The sequence below is a fragment of the Myotis myotis genome, unplaced genomic scaffold (assembly GCF_014108235.1).
Source record: "Myotis myotis isolate mMyoMyo1 unplaced genomic scaffold, mMyoMyo1.p scaffold_m19_p_29, whole genome shotgun sequence".
Taxonomy (NCBI): domain Eukaryota; kingdom Metazoa; phylum Chordata; class Mammalia; order Chiroptera; family Vespertilionidae; genus Myotis; species Myotis myotis.
In genome coordinates, this window is record NW_023416334.1 from 1293077 (window position 1) to 1305908 (window position 12832).

The 12832-nt window shown below is 40.4% G+C and overlaps 1 protein-coding gene across 1 annotated transcript in view; it reads left to right on the forward strand.

The window, feature by feature from the left end:
- Positions 1-12832, forward strand: part of DRC3 (dynein regulatory complex subunit 3) — a 58526-nt gene that overhangs the window by 15724 nt on the left and 29970 nt on the right. The window lies entirely within an intron of this gene.

Consider the following 12832-nt stretch of genomic DNA (forward strand, 5'->3'; position numbering starts at 1 on the left):
AAAGGCCCTGAATAGCTGCAGCAATCCTGAGAAAGAAGAACAAAGTTGGAGGGATCACAATACTAGGTATCAAGCTGTATTACAAAGCCACTGTTCTCAAAACTGCCTGGTACTAGCACAAGAACAGATATATAGACCAATGGAACAGAACAGAGAACCCAGAAATCAACCCAAGCCATTATGCTCAATTAATATTTGACAAAGGAGGCAAGAGCATACAATGGAGTCAAGATAGTCTCTTCAATAAATGGTGTTGGGAAAATTGGACAGATACATGCAAAAAAAATGAAACTAGACCACCAACTCAACACCATACACAAAAATAAACTCAAAATGGATAAAGGACTTAAATGTAAGACGGGAAAATATAAAAATCTTAGAAGAATCCATAGGCAGCAAAATATCGAACATATGTCATAGCAGTATCTTTACTGATACAGCTCCTAGAACAATGGAAACTAAGAAGAAAATAAACAAATGAGAATACATCAAAATAAACAGCTTCTGCGCAGCAAAAGAAACCATCAACAAAATAACAAGAGAGCCCACTGCATGGGAGAACATATTTGCCAATGTTATATCCTATAAGGGTTTAATCTCCAACATTTATAGGGAACTCATACAAATTAACAAAAGAAAGTTAAATAATCCAATTAAAAAATGGGCAAAGTACCTAATTAGACACTTTTTGAAAGAGGACATACAGAAGGCCAAGAGACATATGAAAACATGCTCAAAGTCAGTAATCATCTGAGAGATGCAAATCAAAATGACAATGAGGTACCATCTCACACCTGTCAGAATGGCTACCATCAACAAACGACAAGTGCTGGTGAGGATGTGGAGGAAAAGGAACCCTCGTGCACTGCTGGTGGGAATGCAGACTGGTGCAGCCAATGTGGAGAACAGTATGGAGTTTTCTAAAAAAATTAAATATAGAATTCCCATTTGACCCAGTGATCCCACTTCTAGGAACATATCCCAAGAAACTAGAAACACCAACCAGAAAGGATATTTGCACCCCTATGTTCATAGCAGCACAATTTACAAGAGCTAAGATTTGGAAACAGCCTAAGTGCCCATCAGCAGGTGAGTGGATTAAAAAACTGTGGTACATCTACACAATGGAATACTACACTGCTTTAGAAAAGAAGGAACTCCTACCATTTGCAACAGCATGGATGGACCTGGAGAGCATCATGCTAAGCAAAATAAGCCAGTTGGAGAAAGATAAATATCACATGATCTCACTCATTTGTGGAATATAATGAACAACATAAACTGATAAACAAAAAGAGAGCCAGAAAAAAAGTATATTTTAGAATACAATAGAAGTAATCCTGTTGTTTGCAGATTTTTAATATTGTCTACAACTTTGTGATATTATAATATTGTTAATACAGTTTTGGTAATATTATTTAAAATCTTTTTTCTCGAGAACCAAGATGACAGCATAGGTACTTGCTGCCTCTCACAACCACATCAAAATTACAACTAAAAGACAGAATACAGGATCAACTAAAAGACAGAATACAGAATCATCCAGAACTGCAGGAAAGCTGGCTGAGTGGAAGTACTACAACCAGAGAGGTAAAGAAGAAAGTGCATTGAGACTGGTAGGAGGTGTGGAGGCGCAGAATGGGCTGGCACCTGGGTGTGCTGCTATTTTAATCAGGAGGGAGATACAAGCTCCTGCTTGCTCTGAACTCCAGTGCTGAGCGAGACTCTGGGGGACCCAGACACATACGGGGAGAAACTGGACTCTCTGGCATCGGGGCAGGAACATGAGGGCGGCTTTCTTTCAGATGGAGGTGCTCACAGCAGTTACTGTTCCTGCACTGGGACCTCTCTGGTGCAGGGCTGACTGGCAACCATTGCTGTTTGCTTTGCCCTGGTGATTCCCTGAGACCCCGCCCCACCCAATTTACAACCCCGCCCAGGCTGTTCTCATCGGCTTTTGCATATGAATGGCCTGTCCTTTCTCAGCCCAAAACCTGTCAAACAGGCAGCAACTGGGTCAAGGAGCCCCAAAGCTATCAAAAGAGGGCCCAAGACCAGTAGCAGCAGCCTGCCTTGCTTCACAGCTGGGCCTCATTTGGGCACTTCCAAACTCGATACAAAGAGGATGAATCTGCAGATCTCTCTATAGCTCCTGCTGGGTGGCCCAGGCAGTGGCTGACTTTGCACCTCCGTAGAGATCCAAGAGCCAGTGTACCCAGTGATCAGTGTGAGACCATACCAGATTACAACTCTTCGCATCCATAAGTGACACACTCAAGGGGCAGAATCAGTGAGCACCAAAGCCCCACTGAAGCAAGTCCTGCCCCATAAGGGTGTCTCCTACACAGAAGCTCTTCCATTGTAGACACAGCTGGTCCTCACAGCCAATTGGCCTCCCAGTGATACCAACAGCAATCAAACCTTAACTACAAAAAGACTGTGCAGACACCCCTCAAAGGGGTGCACCAAGAGTGTCCACCTCAGGTGATTGGGGAGGATGAGCCAGTGGGCCTTGTAGGACACCTACCACACAAGGCCACTCTATCAACTCAAGGAGACCTAGCAGCTACCCAAAACATAGAAAAAAACACCAGGAAGCAGCCAAAATGCAGAGACAAAGAAACATGTCACAAATGAAAGAAATGGAAGAAAGCAAAATACTGGATATAGAATTCAAAACCACAGTTATAAGGTTACTCAAGAATCTTCTAGAAACCTCCAAAGAACGTAGTGAGACCTTCAAGGATCATAGTGAGAATGCCAAAAAAAAAAAAAAAAATTGGAAAAGGACCAGTCAGAAATTAAGCATACACTGACTGAAATAAAGAATAATATACAGAGATTCAACAGTAGACTAGAGGATCCCAAGAATCAAGTCAAAGATTTGAAATACGAGAAAGCAAAAAAAAACACCCAACTGGAAAAACAAAAAGAAAAAAGAATCCAAAAATATGAAGATAGTGTAAGGAGCCTCTGGGACAACTTCAAGCATACCAACATCCAAATTATGGGGGTTTCAGAAGAAGAGAGAGAGCAAGACATTGAAAACCTATTTGAAGAATTAATGACAGAAAACTTCACCTACCTGATGAAAGAAATAGACTTACAAGTCCAAGAAGCACAGAGAACCCCAAACAAGAGGAATCCAAAGAGGACCACACCAAGACACATCATAATTAAAATGCCAAGGTCAAAAGACAAAGAGAGAATCTTAAAAGCAGCCAGAGAAAAACAGTTAGTTACCTACAAGGGAATACCCATAGGATTGTCAGCTAATTTCTCAACAGAAGCTATGTAGGCCAGAAGGGAGTGGCAAGAAATATTCAAAGTGATGAATAGCAAGAACCTACAACCAAGATTACTCTACCCAGCAAAGCTATCATTTAGAATTGAAGATCAGATAAAGAGCTTCAGAGACAAGAGAAAGCTAAAGGAGTACATCACCACCAAACCAGGATTATATGAAATGCTAAAGGGTATTCTTTAAGAAGAGGAAGAAGAAGAAAAGGGTAAAGATAAAAAATTATGAACAACAAAGTGACAACAAATACATATCTATCAAGTGAATCTAAAAATCAAATGAATAAAAAATCTGATGAACAGAATAAACTGGTGAATGTAATAGAATCAGGGCATGGAAAGGGAGCAGACTGACAATTCTCGGGGTGGGGAGGGGATGTGGGGGATGCGGAAAGAGATTGGACAAACATCTTACACTTATGGATGAGGACAGTAGCGGGGCAAGGGCCTGGGGTGGGGTGGGAGCCGGGTGGAGGGGAGCTTTGGGGCGGGGGGGGCAGGAAGAGGAACATCTGTAACAATCTGAACAATAAAGATAAAAAATAAATAAAATCTTTTTTCTTGAAATATTAATATTTATTGCATGTAGCATTATATTTTAAATCATTTTTCTTAAAATATTAATGTTTATTGCATGTAAATGGCTAATTATTTTGTATCTACAATCTGGTAATAGATTTATTTTGTATATTGTAAAAAAATCAAATAAAATGGAAAAAAAACAAATTATACAGAGAAAAAATAAAATAAAACTTTTTTTAAAAGACTGTGGTACATCTACACAATGGAATACTATGCTGCTGTAAAAAAGAAGGAACTTTTACTATTTGCAACAGCATGGATGGACCTGGAGAGCATTATGCTAAGCAAAATAAGCCAGTCCAAGAAAGATAAATATCACATGATCTCCCTTATTTGTGGAATATAATGAACAACATAAACTGATGAACAAAAATAGATCCAGAGACATAGAAACATTGAACAGACTATCCAACCTCAGAGGGAAGGGACGGGGGTGGAGTGTGGGTAAGAGATAAACCAAAGGACTTGTATGCATGCATATAAGCATAACCCATGGACACAAACAGTAGGGGGTGGGGGCATGTGCTGGAGGGTGGGAATGGCCGGGAGAGGTCAAAGGAGGGAAAAGGAGACATATGTAATACTTTAAGCAATAAAGAATTTAAATTTAAAAAAAAGAAATATATATGTATAGAGAGAGAGAGAGAGAGAGAAACATAGACATAAAGACTTAAAATGGCAATAAATAAGTACCTAGCATATATAATAAAAGGGTAATATGCAAATAGACTGAATGGTGGGACAACCAGAACACCCACAGCCTCTTCCCCAGCCGGCCCTGCCCCTGAGCGGGCACCTCCACCCCAATCAGGGGCAGGGGCGGCTGGCAAACTGCCCACGCCCCCTCACCCCAGCCAGCCTGCCCCTGATGACCCCCATCAGGGGCAGGCTGACTGGACCGCACCAGTGCACGAATTTGTGCACCGGGCCTCTAGTCAATAATAACCTTAAATGTAAATGAATTAAATGAGCCTATCAAAAGGCATAGGGTAGCTGAATGGATAAGAAAAGATGCCCCCCCCCAAAAAAATGAAAAAAATATAAAGAAAAGATGCCCCAAATATATGCTTTCTACAAGAGACCCACCTCAGAACAAAAGACACACAGGATGAGAATGAAGGGATGGACAAATATTTTCCATGCAAATAGAAACAGAAAAAAAAGCTGGGGTAGCAATACTCATATCTGACAAAATAGACTTCAAAATGAAGGCAATTACAAGAGACAATAAAGGTCACTACATAATATTATAGGGATCGATCCAACAAGAGGATATAACCCTGGTAAACATATATGCATCCAATATAGAAGCATCTAAATATATAAAAAAAATTCTAGAGGACTTTAACGGAGAGATTCACAACAATACAGTCATAGAAGGGAACTCTAACACCCCTCTGACTTCACTGTATAGATCTTCCAGACAAAAAATTAACAAGGAAGCAGAGACTCTAAATGACACACTGGATCAGATGGATTTTATTGACATTTATAGGGCATTTCACCCCAAAGCTGCAGAATATACATTCTTCTGAAATGCACATGAGTCATTCTCAAAGATAGACTACATGTTAGGACACAAAACAAGTCTACAAATTCAAGAAGGCTGAAATCATATCAAGCATCTTCTCAGATTATATAGCATAAAATTAGAAATCAACTACAATAAAAACAATTAAAAACATTCAAACACATGGAGGCTAAATATCAAGTTATTAAATAATGAATAGGTTACCAATGAAATTAAAGAGGAAATCAAAAACTTCCTGGAAACAAATGAAAATGAACACACAACAACCCAAAATCTCTGGGACACAGCAAAAGCAGTCCTGAGAGGGAAGTTTATAGCACCACAGGCATACCTCACAAAATAAGAAAAATTTTAATAAACTGTCTAATCCTACAACTAAAAGAGAATAGGAAAAGCCCAGAGTAAATAGAAGGAAGGAAATAATAAAGATCGGAGTGGAAATAAATGACAGAGACTAAAAACAAAAGATCAATGAAACCAAGAGCTGGTTCTTTGAAAAGATAAACAAGGTTAATGAAACTTTAGCCAGACTCATCAAGAAAAAAAGAGTCCTAGCTGGTTTGGCTCAGTGGGTAGAGCATTGGCCTGTGGACTGAAAGGTCCTGGTTTCGATTCCGATCAAGGACACATGTCTGGATTGTGGGCTCGATCCCCAGTTGGGGGCATGCAAGAGGCAGCCAATCAATGATTCTCTCTCATCACTGATGTTTCTGTCTGTCTCCTTCTCCCTTCCTCTCTGAAATTAATAAAAAGTATATTTTTAAAAAAGAAACAAAGAAAGAGGACCCAAATAAATAAAATTAGAAATGAAAGAGGTGAAGTAACAACTGACACCACAGAAATACTAAGGATTATAAGAAAATACTATGAACAACTATATGCCAACAAGCTGTACAATGTGGATGAAATGGACAAATTCCTAGAAAAATACAACTCTTTCAAAACTGAATCAGGAAAAATCAGAATATCTGAATAGGCCAATAACAACTGATGAAATTGAAACAATAATAAAAAAAAAATACTCCCAGCAAACAAAAGCTCTTGTTCGGATGGCTTCACAGGGGAGTCTTATCAAACATTCAAAGAAGAGCTAACACCTAGCCCAGTGGTCAGCAAACTCATTAGTCAACAGAGCCAAATATCAACAGTACAACAATTGAAATTTCTTTTGAGAGCCACATTTTTTAAACTTTATATAGGTAGGTACGTTGTTATTAACTTAATTAGGGTACTCCTAAGCTGGCCTTTCCTAAAAACGTCCTCAATCTGATTGAGGGACGTTCGCTGAGGTTGACCCCTTCCAACTCTCCCATCCACACTCGTCTTGTATACTTGTTTCAGATAGATGAGTGTGGATGGGAGAGTTGGAAGGGTGGACCTCAGCGAACGTACCTCAAAACAATGTACCTCCCCGGAGCTGCGTATCCCACAGCCCGCCTGCACCATGTCTCCCCTCGCCCGACCGACACCCCGCCCCCTTCTTCTAATGCCACTTCTTCAAAATAGACTCGCCCAGGCCGAAAACCGACTTCTGCGCATGGGCCACGAAATTTCAATCGCACTGTACGTGCGCGCCCGCACGTGGTATTTTGTGGAAGAGCCACACTCAAGGGGCCAAAGAGCCGCATGTGGCTCACAAGCCGCGGTTTGCCAACCACTGACCTATACTCTTCAAACTATTCCCAAAAATCCAAGAGGAAGGAACACTTCCAAGCCCTTTTTATGAAACCAGCATTATCCTAATCCCAAAACCAGATAAAGACACTACAAATAAAGAGACTTACAGGCCAATATCCCTAATGAACATAGATGCTAAAATCCTCAACAATATATTAGCACATCGCATCCAGCAGTATATTAAAAAGATCATACGCCATGATCAAGTGTGATTTATTTCAGGGATGCAAGGCTGGTACAATATTTGCAAATCAATAAATGTGATGCATCACATAAACAAATTGAAAGACAAAAATCACATGATCATATTAATTGATGCAGAAAAAGCATTTGACAAAATCCAACACCCATTTTTGATAAAAACTCTCAGTAAAGTGGGAATAGAGGGATCATATCTCAACATGATAAAGGACATATATGACAAACCTACAGCCAACATCATACTCAGTGGGCAAAAATTAAAGCCATTTCCCCTAAGAACAGGAACAAGACAGGGATGTCCACTTTCATTACTGTTATCCAACATAATACTGAAAGTCCTAGCCACAGTGATCAGACAAGAAGAAAACATAAAAGCCATCCAAATTGTAAAGGAGGAAGTAAAACTGTCATTATTCACAGATGACATATTGTACATAGAAAACCCTAAAAATTCCACCAAGAAACTACTAGATTTGCCTGCTGACATGGCTCCATGGTGAGCATCCACCTAGAAACCAAGAGGTCACTGGTCAAGGCACATGCCCGGGTTGCGGGTTGCAGGCTTGATCTTCGGGGGTGTGCAGGAGGCAGCCGTTCAATGATTCTCATCATTGATGTTTCTATCTCTCTCTTTCTCTCCTTTCCTCTCTGAAATCAATTTTTTTAAAAAACTACTAGACATAGTAAATGAATTCAGCAATGTAGCTATATACAAAATCAATACCCAGAAATCAATGGCATTTTGATATACCAAAAATGAATTCTCAGAAAGAGAAACTAAAAAATCAATCTCATTTACTATTGCAACAACAACAACAACAAAAATAAGATACTTGGCAATAAACTTAACCAAAGAGACAAAAGACCTGTACTCGAAAAGCTACAGGATGTTGAAAAAAGAAATGGAGGAAGATATAAACAAGTGGAAGAATATACTGTGTTCATGGATGGTAGAATTAACATCGTTAACATGTCCACATTACCCAAAGCAATCTATAGATTCAATGCAATCCCTATTAAAATACCAATGGCTTATATCACACATCTAGAACAAATACTCCAAAATTTATATGAAATTAAGAAAGACCCCAAATAGCCACAGCAATCATGAGAAAGAAGAATAAAGTTGGAGGGATCACAATATCTGGTATCAAGCTATATTCTCAAAGCAACTGTTCTCAAAACAGCCTGGTACTGGCACAAAAACAGGCATAAAGGTCAATGGAACAGAACAGAGAATCCAGAAATCAAACCAAGCCATTATGCTCAATTAATATTTGACATAGGAGGTAAGAGCATACAATGAAGTCAAGACAGTCTCTTCAATAAATGGTGTTGGGAAAATTGGACAGATACATGCAAAAAAAATGAAACTAGACCACCTACTTACATCATCCACAAAAATAAACTCAAAATGGATAAAGGACTTAATCATAAGACAGGAAACCATAAACATCCTAGAAGAAGCCACAGGCAGCAAAATCTCAGACATCTCTCATAGCAATATGTTTACTGAAACATCGCGTAGGGCAAAGGAAGCTAGGAGAAAATAAACAAATGGAACTGCATCAAAATAAATAGCTTCTGCACAGCAAAAGAAACCATCAACAAAATGAAAAGGGAGCCCACTGTATGGGAGAATATATTTGGCAATGATACATCTGATAAAGGGTTAATATCCAAAATATACAAGGAACTCATGCAACTTAACAAAAGAAAGACAAACAGTCCAATTTGAAAATGGGCAAAGGACCTAAATAGACACTTCTCATACAGATGGCCAAGAGACATATGAAAAAATGCTCAAAGTCACTGATCATCAGAGAGATGCAAATTAAAATTACAATGAGGTACCATCTCACATCTGTCAGAATGGCTACTATCAACAAATCAACAAATGACAAGTGCTGGTGAGGATGTGGAGAAAAGGGAACCCTCTTGCACTGCTGGTGGGAATGCAGACTGGTGCAGCCACTGTGGAAAACAGTATGGAGTTTCCTCAAAAATTAAATATGGAACTGCCATTTGACCAATGATCCCACTTCTAGAAATATATCCTAAGAAACCCAAAACACCAATCAGAAAGAATGTGTGCACCCCTGTGTTCATAGCAGCACAATTTACAATAGCCAAGACCTGGAAACAGCCCAAGTGCCCATCAATAGATGAGTGGATAAAAAAGCTGTGGTACATTTACACCATGGAATACTACACAGCAGTAAAAAAGAAGAATATCTTACCCTTTGAGACAGCATGGAGGGGCCTGGAGAATATTAAATAAGCCAAAGAAGCCAGTGAGAGAAAGGCAAGTATCATCACACGATCTCACTCATATGTGGAATCTAATGAACAAAATAAACTGACAAAACAAAATAGATCCGGAGATGTAAAAGCATGGAAGAGACTTGGAATCTCAGAGGGAAGCAGGGGTGGGTAGGTGGTGGGTGGGGAGAGATTAACCAAAGAATCTATATGCATAAGCTATGGATACACAATCTATCCATTGTGTAGTGAAGGCCTGGGGTGGGGGGCGGAGAGGTGGCAGGTGGAGGAGGGCAATGGGGGGGGAGGGGACATCTGTAATACTTTCAACATTAAAGATAAATTTTTTTAAAAATATATTTTATTGATTTTTTACAGAGAGGAAGGGAGAGAGACAGAGAGTTAGAAACATCGATGAGAGAGAAACATCGATCAGCTGCCTCTGGCACATCTCCTACTGGGGATGTGCCCGCAACCCAGGCACATGCCCTTGACCGGAATCGAACCCGGGACCCCTCAGTCCGCAGGCCGACGCTCTATCCACTGAGCCAAACCGGTCTTGGCTAAAGATAAATTTTTAAAAATACTTTATTGCAACAAACTCACAGATATTTTTAAAGTTTCACTATAAAAAATACTTTATTGCTAAAAAAAATGCTAAGCATCATCTGATCCTTCAGCGAACCGTAATCCCTGTGCTGGTGGAGGGTGCTGCTTTTATGTTGACGGCTGCTGAGTGAAGACTGCGGCGGCTGTGGCACTTTCTTAAAATAACACAACAATGACGTTTGCCACACTGATGGGCTCTTCCTTTCGTGAATGCTTTCTCTGTAGCGCGCAGTGCTGTCTGATAGCATTTTACCCCCATAGAACTTCTTTCAAAATTGGAGTCATCCTCTCAAACTGTGGTACTGCTATGTCAACTAAGTTTCATGCTCTAAATCTTTTATCATTTCAACAATCTTCACAGCGTCTTCCCCAGGAGCAGATTCTATCTCAAGGAACCACTTTCTTTGCTCATCATAAGAAGCAACTCCTGTCAAAACCGGTTTGGCTCAGTGGATAGAGTGTCGGTCTGTGGACTGAAGGGTCCCAGGTTCGATTCCGGTCAAGGGCATGTGCCTGGGTTGCGAGCACATCCCCAGTGGGGGATGTGCAGGAGGCGGCTGATCGATGTTTCTGACTCTCTATCTCTCTCCTTTCCTCTCTGTAAAAAATCAATAAAATATATTTAAAAAAAAAAAAAAGAAGCAACTCCTCATCCTAAGCTTTCTCACGAGACGGCAGCACTCAGTACATCTTCAGGCTCCACTTGTCATTCTCGTTCTCTTACTATTTCCATCACATGTGCAGTTACTTCCTCCACTGAGGTCTTGAACCCCTCAAAGTCATCCATGAGGACTGGACTCACCTTCTTCTAACTCCTGCTAATGTTGCTATTTTCACCTCTTCCCATGCATCATGAAATGTTCTTATGGCATCTAGAATGGTGGATCCTTTCCAAAGGTTTTCAATTCACATTGCCCAGATCCATCAGAGGAATCACTGTCTATGGCACCCATAGCGTTACAAAATGTAATTCTTAATTAAAAAGGCTTGGAAGTGGAAATTACTCCTTGACCCATGGGCTGAGTGTTGTGTGAGCAGTCATGGCAGCAACACTACTAGTAATCTCATTGTACATCTCAGCAGGGCTCTTGGGTGACGGGTGCATTGTCAGTGAGCAGTACTCTTTTGAAAGGAGTCTTTCTTTCTGAGACTGGGTCTCAGCAGTGCACTTAAAAGATGAGTAAACCATGTTGTAAACAGATGTGCTGTGTTGTTCCATTTACAGGCAGAGTAGAGTAGCATCGTTCTTCAGAGCCCCAGGATTTTGGAATGGAACGGGAGCACTGGCTTGGACTTCAAGTCACCAGCTGCATTAGCCCCTAACAAGAGAGTCAGCCTGTCCTCTGAAGCCAGGCATTGAGTTCTCCCCTCTGGTTATGAAAGTTGTAGATGGCATCTTTTCTCAAAAAGGGCTCCTTTGTCTGCAATGGACTATGTTGCTTATTAATCATCTGAGCTAGATCTTCTGAATAACTTGCCGCATCTTCTGCATCTGCACTTGCTGCTTCACCGTGCACTTCTATGACATGGAGATGCCTTCTTTCCTTCAACCTCATGACTCAACCTCTGCTACTTCCAATTTTCCTTCTGCAGCCTCCTCATCACTCTCAGCCGCCACAGAATTGAAGAGAGGAGGGCCTTGCTCTGGATTAGGCTTTGGCTGAAGGGAATGTCGTGGCTGATTTGATCTTCTATCCAGACCAGTAAAACTATCTCCCTATCAGCAGTAAGGCTATTTCACTCTCTTATCATTCATGTGTTCACTGGAGTAGCTCCTTTAATTCCCTTCGAGAACTTTTCCTTTGCATTCACAGCTTGGCTAAATGTTTGGTGCAAGAGGCCTAGCTTTCAGCCTACCTTGGCTTTCAACGCCTTCCTCACTAAGCTTAATCATGTCTAGCTTTTGCTTTAAAGTGAGAGTCGGGCAACTCTGCCTTTCATTTGAACACATAGAGTGCATTGTAGGGTATTAATTGACCTAATTTCAATATCATTGTGTGTCAGGGAATAGGGAGGCCCCAGGAGAGGGAGAGAGACGAGGGACTGGCCAGTCTGTAGAGCAGCAAGAACATAAACCTCATTTATCTATTAAGTTCACTTGTCTTTTATGAGTGTGGTTTGTGGTGCCCCAAAGCAGTTACAATAGTCACAGTACAGATCACTGATTGCAGACCACTATAGCAAATACAATGACGACGTTGATGATGAGGATAATAATATAATTTGAAATATTGTGAAAATTACCAAAAGGTAATTACAATCACCTTTCTGTGACACAGAGACACAAAGTGAGCAAATACTGTTGGGGAAATGGTACCAATAGACTTGCAGGATTGCCACAAACCTTCAATTTGTGAAAAAATGCAATATCTGCGAAGCACAATACAGCACAGTGCAATAAAATGAGGTATGCCTGTATTAACTTATACGGTTAAAAAAAATAGAGTATAGGAAAAAATAAAAGCATTAGTGGAATGTTCCACTAGCAGTTATCCAGTGAATTCAAGTAAGTGCCAGGCACTCTCCTACATGCATTTCATAGTTATTTCATTTGATCCTTACAATACATATAACAGATAACATCCTCACACCCATTTTACAGATGAGGAAAGTGAGGCTCACAGCTAGCATTTGAACCCAGGTTTGCTGATCCTTCGGAAAGTCCAGGCC